At 55.0% G+C, this 8,914-nt stretch overlaps 1 long non-coding RNA gene across 1 annotated transcript in view; it reads left to right on the forward strand.

The window, feature by feature from the left end:
- Positions 1 to 5,275, forward strand: part of LOC131567634 (uncharacterized) — a 15,040-nt gene extending 9,765 nt beyond the window's left edge. Inside the window, exon 3 of the long non-coding RNA XR_009275650.1 lies at positions 5,043 to 5,275. This is a non-coding gene — a long non-coding RNA (uncharacterized LOC131567634). The remainder of the gene's footprint in view (positions 1 to 5,042) is intronic.
- The last annotated feature ends 3,639 nt before the right edge of the window (positions 5,276 to 8,914 follow it).

Here is an 8,914-nt window from a genome sequence, read left to right on the forward strand (position 1 = left end):
CCTGTCCCAGCCTCTTGTGTGTCATGGAAAATCCCAGGTCCCAGCTGTCACCAGCTACCCTTGACTGAATGACCCCTCCTCTGCTGTCTTGTCTCAGATCAAGCCTCAGCAAATGTATAGGCCAGGCAGGTCCTCATGTGTCACCAGCCATGGGCCCAATAGGGCTACACGTGCACGTGGCTGTGTAATGCCATAACAAGATTACACTGCGACATGATGGTCATGAAATAATCCACAGTATCATTCAGTAAATCCCAGGATCCAATTACCTTTCCACATGACACCCCTTCCTGAGCATGGGGAGGCCAAGGGGCTGCAGCCTAGTGCCCTGCCCTTCCAACAGCCTCCTGCTCAGCTCCTCCACTCCCCTGCACCTCTCTACCTCCTTGTCATTTAGGATTACCAAAGATTGTGTTTCTCTGCAGGAGCTCCAACCCTCTGCCAGGCTCTGCTGCATTTTCACATCCACCTGTTCGCTCCCCAGCACTGCACCGACCCCCTGCCCACTCAGCCCCGGCTCCCTTACCACCCCAGCAGCACCTGTCCCAGCTGAGCTGCTGCTCAGCTGGCTCAGGCAGTGATTCCAGCCTGCCCGGGGTGGGGCAAAGGGCCAGTCTGGCTGGTCATGGCCCACAGTGTGCAGGAGTGCTGAGCACACTGCAGTGTTGAACCCAGAGAGCTCTGGTGTGCACCCTGCCTCCCACAGCAGCGTTGTTTGCAAACATTGTTTTTCCAGGTCATTTTCCTTGTCCTGGCAGAGCTGCTCCCAGGAGCCAGAAGATCCCTTTCTGTGAGAATAAAGCCCAGGGCACAGGTACAGCCACACTGGGCGGCCCAGTAGCAGTGCCAGGGCACGCACGGTGCCCCGCGGCCAGCGCGGCGCACTCCACTGCGGGCGCCACGGTCGCTCCTGGCCCTGGCAGGTGTTCAGACACCAGCGCTGTTGCCAAGTCAGGCAGGGAGTGTGGCCAGCTGCAAATTTCAGCTTCGTTTTTGGAGGCTTTGAATCACTGGCCAGCCGCCAGGGTTGTTATTTGTTAGTCTAAGTATTTTTTTCCCAAGTGAATTTCAAGCTGGTCAGAGGAGCCAGGCTGAGGAATTTGGCCGAGGGACCTTCAATATCCTCAGTGCCAGGGGAGTGGGAGTGCAGGCAGGATACTGTGGAGTGGTCTCCAAGAGACCCCAGCAGGCTGCATCAGTGCTGGCAGAGCCTCCACACCAGGAAATCTTTAGTTTCACTTCCCTCGTGGGGGAACTCAGATGAAACTCACGGTCACGGGGCAGAATCCATGGATCAGCCTGCTTGGTACAAGGTGTGCACCTCTGTACATCCTTAATGCTGCATGGGTCTCGGTGAGGTTTCAGAAGCTGTGACCCCAGGTGTGGATCCCTGGGGTGAGCAGGGGATTAATCACTCATTTCTATCTGAAGAAAACCAGAATCCCGCCAGAGCTGAGACCATACTGAGGCTGGGGCTGTGTCCCATCTGGATACCAGAGCCCAGGAACTCTAACTGTGGCCCTGCTCTCTACTGCTATGCTGTCTACTCACTCTGTGGCATGGGGGGCTGCACTGAGCTGTAGCTTTGTGCTTGGCCAGCTTGCACTTGCTGAGCCCAGGATGCAGGCAGCTTGCTGGGAAAGGCACCTGGCTCCCACACCCGGTCATGTGAAGGTTTGGGCAGAGTTCACAGGGAGATCATACTTACTGGGGTGGCCCTGGGTTCCAGGGAGGCCCACCACAGCACCTGTGAGCTGCCCCAGGGGCAGCAGCCCTGGCTTCCACGGCTGTGTGAGGAGAGACAAAACAAAACAGGGGCAATTTTCAGGGGAAGAAATTGCTTTTCTACCCTGGAAACCTGAGCCTCTGGCTTCCAGAGATTGGGAAACAAAGATTTGGAAGGGAAGGGCTGGCAGGTCCTTGGGAGAGCACAGAACATGGGGACAGGGTTGAGACTGTGGCCCTAGAGAAGTGCCAGCAGGAGGGAGCCTGCCCGGATCTGGCAGGGACAGCGCACACGCAATTGGAGCATGTCCTGCCATTCCCCCCACACTTCCCATCTTCCCATCACCTTTCCAGCCATTGTTTGGCAGCTCCGGGGCTGAGGCACGGCATGGAGAGAGGCTGTCTTTTCTACTTTCCTGCCCCTCCACCTCTGCTCCCACCCCACCACCTTGCAGGTGGTATCTGAGCCCTACCACCAGGCCACATGCCACCAGCCCTCAGGAATGTGGGTCTAGGGCACCCTGTGCTCTGCCTGCCCCAACACCCCACCACTGTGGGGAACAGCAGCTGGCTTATCCCAGGACGGTGTGGCAGCAACCAGCACCTCCCCAGGAGCCCATCCACAGCCAGGAGCAGGGCCAGGATCCAGCTCCACACAGACAGAGACACCCACAGCATTTAGAGGGGCTCTGTGGCCCTCTCTGTTTAGATGGATAAATATTCCATGGTCCCATCTCCGGGCAAAGCCATTTCTGTCATGTTGCCTCATTCTCCTGACATTACCATGATGGATTTTGTAAGAGAACTTTCTGCCAAATTGTTGAGTGTCTTTTCTGTGGCTGAGCAGTGGCCACTCGCTTGCCACTGCAGCCACATCAACCTGTCCCTTCCAAAGGCAATCCCAGCCCACCTGATGGCAGATTGAAAGGCTGTTCCTGCCAACAGAGTGGGAACCTGTCAGTGCCCACCCAGTACAAGGCACAGTGGCCTGCAGCTCTGTGCTGGGGGGACACTCCAGACCCCTGGAGATCCCTCTGTGTGCAGGGACCCTGCTGACATTTCCCAGCACAGAGCTGGCAGCCTGTGAAGCCTCACAGACAGCACAGGGGGCACGTGGGAGCCCCCAGCGCCACAGCTGCAAGTCCCACACGAGCCTAAAAGATTAATGACCTTTTCCCAGTGTTTGCTTTAGGCAGACGCTCGTGCTCCAGGGCTTTGCTCTGATAACAGTCTGGTATGAGAATAAGCACCCCTGGTGAGGTGCAATTTGGAGAACTTGAATAGGGGCTAAAAAACTAGTTGCAAATAAAGAGATTAAGATCAGTATTTGTCCTTTTCTTTTCCTTTTTCCTTCCTAGTGGAGCAAAAATATTCCTGTTTATTGCTATAAACCCTTGGGGGTTGTGTGGTAAACTCCCAGTGGGAATTACTGTCTCAAGAGATCAGAGATCCCGAGAACATCCCCTTGCCAAATTTACAGTTATCGTTAGTTTTAATTAGCCTTGTTTATCTCTCCCTGCAGTGGTATTTGGGGAACTAGCTCAGGTCAAACATGGGGCAGTTCCCTTATTGTTACCAGATATCCAAAATCTCCCTTCAGGCCACACCAAAGTGTCACAATGTGGACACGTTCCTCAGGCCTCTCCTGGAGCCAGGCTCTGGGCTCCTGTATGTCTGTGAGGAGGAGTAAATGGTGCTGGGAAAAGGCCAGGAGAGGAGGAGACCCTGTTATCCCACTCCCAGCATAGCTCCCGCAGCCCCCAGCCACCTCAGCTGCTCAGCTGCAACGCCTGTGCACTCACACCCTCCCTGCTCTATATTCTTCCTAAGAAAATAAAGCATCACTGTCCTATTAATTATGTGAGTTCTGGAGCAATATTTTTCCCAGAGTCACCTACTGGTTCACGTATTCGTTTTCCAGGCAGCTTAGCCAGTAGCCTGGCAACACGGTGACCTTATGCTCTGCTCAGCTTTGAGCATTTTATTAGCCACACTGGACTCTCTCCACCGCTCCATATTGCTGAGCCCCTCATTAGTACAATTAATAAGCCGCTGCTGTCAATTCAATCAAATGCCAGGCTCAACAGCAGGAGAAAGCTTTGGCAGATCAAGTAGGGGAGATTCTGGGTAGCACTGGGAAATTGTAGGAAACCTTTCATCTCCCCCAAGGAGCCAAACAAGAATGGAATTGTGGGATTGGGATTCTCTCAGGTCATGTTTATTTATCGCTGGCTCGTTAGTATAATAAATCAGGTCCCCTGTCACTTTGAATGAGCTCGCTGGAAGGAACTTGGCAGAACACCTTGATATTATTAGTGATGGTGTGGACAAAGCCCCCTGAAAGGCAATGCCCTGTCTGGGGTGCATGGGCACCTCACATGCACCCACTCAATCCCGCACCCCACCAGAGACTGGCGCAGTCATGTCAGGGGACCAGGATTGTCTTGGTACACACCACACAGCATGTCCCAGGTACTCAATAGTCACAGAAATGGATGATTCTCCCTGCTCCTGTGCTTGCTTCAGGAGACGTGCATGGTGGGAGACATCTCCATCTTGGCCCGATGTGCGCTGCCAGTGTGGAGCGCTGGGCAGACGGTGCGGGCGACGTTCTGCGCTGGCAGTCACGTGGATCAGGCACATGTGACCGCCCTTTGCCTTTCACACCTTTCTGTGTCCTGCCAGACTTTGTCCTGGCTCTGACGTATGTGTGCTCTTTGGATCCCATGCTGGCTCCAGGAGCTCCTGCCACAGCAGTGCTGGGAGGTGCTGCAGCTGCAGGGCAGACGAGTGGCAGGAGAAGGCCTCATGCTCTCACTGGTGCTCACTTTCTGCACTGGTGTGGCTATGGCTCCTGAGCCTGACCCTGTGTCCTCTGAGTGGGACCTACCAGCAGCAAGGGACCAGGAGATGGCTTTCACATTTCACCTCTCCCTGAAGTGGGCACACCCAGTGGTCTGCCAGAGATGCTGGAGGTCACAGTCTCCTGCCTTGATCCAGTGCTTTTCCACACCAGAGAAGGGGATGTGCAGGTTGGTTCCCACATTGGAAATAATGCTGAGTGACAACAGCAAGAGTTGTGTTGGTGTCATAGTCTGAGTGCCCCAGTAGAGCAGCATGACAAGTGTATGTCCCAAAACTCTTCTTTAAATAAATTCCCCAGGAAATCCTTTGATCTGGTCTGAGGGCGAGAACATAAATTTGAGTATAGTTTAAAGGTTACAAAATAACCGTTCTGTTTTATTGTTTAATATAAAATGTTGTTTAGTCTCCCTGATGTGATAAATATTAAACTGTTCCTAATTCTCTTTTCATAGACCTTCTCTACGAAGACCTTCACCTTTCACTTTCACCACAAGCCAATTCTATCATCTTTGAACTGGACCTGCACCATCCTTGAAACGCAGGGATTCCCATATCAGCTGTATGCTGTTGAAGCATACCCCATCTCCATCCCACCCTGTTGCTAGTCCATAAGAGCCTGGGAAGTTCCTGAGGCCATGCTCCTGCTCATTAGCTCTCTTGACTCCAGCTGACCTATAAATGTTAAAGGAAACAAAACAAACGGCTGGGAGGGAGAGGAAGGGCTGTAGGTGTTGGCCACATGTCAGCGGAGCCAAGCCAGACTCCAGCTGAAAATGCTATTGTGTTGCAGTGATTTCTCTGGAAAAACAGGCCTGGAGATCTCCTTACTATTCCTGGGAAGCACTTGATGACTGGGAGGGTGTGGATTTGGGGCACCCAGAAGGCTGTGGGGGTACTGGAGGCTTTTGACAATGTTATGAATGTGATCCTGAGCAGACGTGACTGCAAACCTGCAGGACTGGACAAGGCATCAGCGCCCAGTTCCAGCACACATGGCTGGACGTGCCAAGGCTTGGCTCTGGTTCCCAGACAGACAGTGGGTGTCTGCAAAGAAATGCACATGGTGCACTTGGAGAGGTCCAGGACACAGGCACAGCAGCTCCTGGGCTGCTTCCCATCAGCAGCTGCAGATTTGTGGTCCATTGGGCACCAAACCCATAGACTGGGAACCAGGAAGGAGATTGTGGCAATGGAGGTGTCTCCCGTGTGTGTCCAAGCAAGACCTGTGAGCCCTGACCAGGCCCATGGCTACTGCTCTTTGGGCTTTGTCACCCCTTTCAAGGGCAAAGTTCAAAGTTCCCTACTGGTTTGTTGACAGAGTGGATGTGAGAAGGTTAGTGTCCTGCTCCTGGAGCAGATGACAGCAGACTGCTGCATCCCAGGGTTGTCCGGGGGAGGCAGCAGTGACACCAGCCCCCTGGCACTCATCCCTTCCTCCCAAGAAGTGCACTGGCCTGCATACTGGGGGCCATGGGCAGACACAGCCAGGATCACCAATTTGCATCCCATCCCTCAGGGCTCTGGTATGGTGCAGACACCCTGGGAATGGACTGGAGGAGACAGGAACATTCCAAGAACCCCAGCCAGAGCTCAGCCATTTCTGTGCCATGAGGAGGGTCTGTGGGTGATGGAGTTCCGTCCAAAGCTTCACAGGCAAATCACTTCAATCTTTTTAAACGTCTGGCTTAAACCACCACCCAAGCATGCCATACATCCCCAGTCCCTGCCCGCACTCAGCATGGTACATAGAAAGCTGTCTGGGGACACAATGCTGTCCCTCTCCTGCACCACAGGGGAACCTCCTGCATCCGCCACCCCTGGACACTCCATAAATGCCCCCTCCCTCCTTATCTTTCCCTGAGCAGCAGGGGTCTTGGCATCTCCTTAGCCCCTGTTTCCTCTTCCAGCTCCTGTTGACACAGTGGCCGTGGGAGAACAATGGGGCCAAGGGCAGCACAGAGACAACCTGTCTGTTCCTCTGGCTGTCTGCTCACTTTCCTGGGCACAGCTGGGCCACGGGGACCTGCGGCACAGCTGATGAGGTGGCAGCACCAGGGAGAAGTTGGGGCAGGGTGACCCCCCAGGTGGGCCACAGCCTGAGCAGTCTGGCACGCCCCCATCCCAGCACCACAGCACTGGGCATCCCACAGCATAGGGCCACCCTGCACTGCCTGGATGCTGGTGGAGATGTCCCAGTGAGGAAAGGGATGCAGATGAGAACAGGGCTGAGAGGGCAACAGGGGCAGATAGAAAAGTGGATTTGGGGGAGAGAAGAGTTTTTATTGCGAGTTATTGGCCAGGCTGGCATCCTCTGCCCTCCAGCAGTGTCATTGGCACAAACATATTAAATAAAGAGCTCGTTTCAGGCCGTGCTTGTGAAGGCCAGCAGGTTTCAAAACCTCCCTGAATTTCCAGCCTGCGAGGAGCAGGGAGGTAAGTTCAGCCTTATCTGGGGGGAGTGCTGGAAGAAAACTGTGTGCTCCTGAGGAGCGGCTGGACGCCCAGCCGGAGGTGCGGCAGATACTGCTCAGCCAAGGTCAGAGTCCCGCTCCGACCCAGCTCCGACAGTCCCGAGCGCGGCGTGCAGGGAGAGACGCGAGGGGCCGGGAGCCCAGCACCTGCCAGCACATCCGGCAGCCTTCGGCACCCCCAAGCCCGCAGCCAGCAGCGCTTGGCTCAGCACCCCAAGGCCACCCAGGCCCCTCTGCTGGGGCTCGTGTGCCATCCAGTGGCGGAGGCTCAGCTCCAGCGCAGGCTGAGCCTTCCCACGCTGCCGCCCACCGCCGCGAAGGAGAGAATCGTGCTGAGCTGGAGCCTGGAAAGCATCTCGCCGTGGAGGACCCGGTGTGGAAGCTGCAGACAGCAGTGGGATGCGCTGAGTCTCCATTGCCACCCGGCCGGAGAAGCATGCCCAGGCCAACGATGCTCCTGGCAGAGGCAGGGAGCCTCCTGCTGTAGCAGGATCCCAGGCTTCCCCTCGAAATGCCCAGGAAGTAATCCAGATGTTGGGAGGGGAGAGTGGCCCGAGGGTGATGACCAGGGCTGGGCTGCAGCAAAGCCTTCTGCACCTTCCCTAGGGATCCAGGATCTGTGCTGCGGAGTGGGGAGACTCCTCATCTCGGGGAGATGTTAAAGTCCTTCCATGGCAAGTCCCTGACCACTCCATCTGTCTTGTCCCCAACAGGGAAGGGATCGAATGCCTCTTCCATTTTAAACCATACTGACACTGATGGCTGGGCTGTAATTACCTCCAGCAGGGTTGTTTCAGCTGTACCCTCGGTACCTGCCCTGCAAAGGCTGGTGCCCACTTTAGCACGGTCAGCAGGACTGGGCTTTGGAACACCTGTGGGCAATGCTGGGCACACAGGAGGTGTTCTGTCTATAGCACCAGCCCTGCGTGGGCAAATGGATTCCAGAGGCATCGTCCCAGAGGACCCTCAGAGGGATGTCATGTCTAAATGGATACTGTGGGCAGCTGCACAGGTCTTGGAGCTGTGCTGGACTGGGACTGGCAGAGGGAGCAGGAGAGAGATCCCTGCCCTGCAATTTTAAGGGAATTGCCTGAGAAGGCAGGGCCCCCAGCAGTGGCAGTTGTAGCTTGGTGAATCACAGCAGGTTCCTTTCTGCTCCAAGCTGTTAGGAGCAGCTCAGCAATTAAGACTGGCTTCTATTAATATGCAAATTTCTGCTGCCATGGCAATTGTCTTATAAATGCAAATTGCATTGGGAACAATTGTTGGAGAGACCTGTGCTGGGCCCTGGACTTTGTCTAAGCAGATTCTCCTAACTGAGCTCCCCTGAGCCTGTGGCAGCTGGGGGCAGCACTGCCAGCGGCCACCCTGATGCAGGCAGCGGATTCCCACCTGACATCTTCCCTGTCCTTGCTCAGCCCTTTTTGCACAGATCATAAAGAATATCCTGAGTTGGAAGGGACTCACAAGGATCATCGAGTCCAACTCCAAGCCCTGAACAGGACACCCCAAAATCCCACCCTCTGCCTGAGAGCATTGTACAAACATTCCTTGGCTCTGGCAGCCTTGGGGCCATGCCCATTCCCTGGAGAGCCTGTTCAGTGCCGGACCACCCTCTGGGAGAGCCTTTTCCTAATATCCATTTTGACTGTCCCCTGACAAAGCTCCAGACATTCCCTTGGGTCCTGTCATTGGTCACAGAGAGCAGAGATTGGAGTTGCACCTCTGCTGGCCTCGGGAGGAAGCTGCAGCAGATGCTGATGAGGTCTGACCTCAGACGTCCCTTCTCTGGGCTGAACAAACCAAGTGATCTCAGCAATTCCTCATTCAACGACCCTCTCACTCTGCATAAT

Source organism: Ammospiza caudacuta, chromosome 24 (genome assembly GCF_027887145.1).
Source record: "Ammospiza caudacuta isolate bAmmCau1 chromosome 24, bAmmCau1.pri, whole genome shotgun sequence".
Classification (NCBI taxonomy): domain Eukaryota; kingdom Metazoa; phylum Chordata; class Aves; order Passeriformes; family Passerellidae; genus Ammospiza; species Ammospiza caudacuta.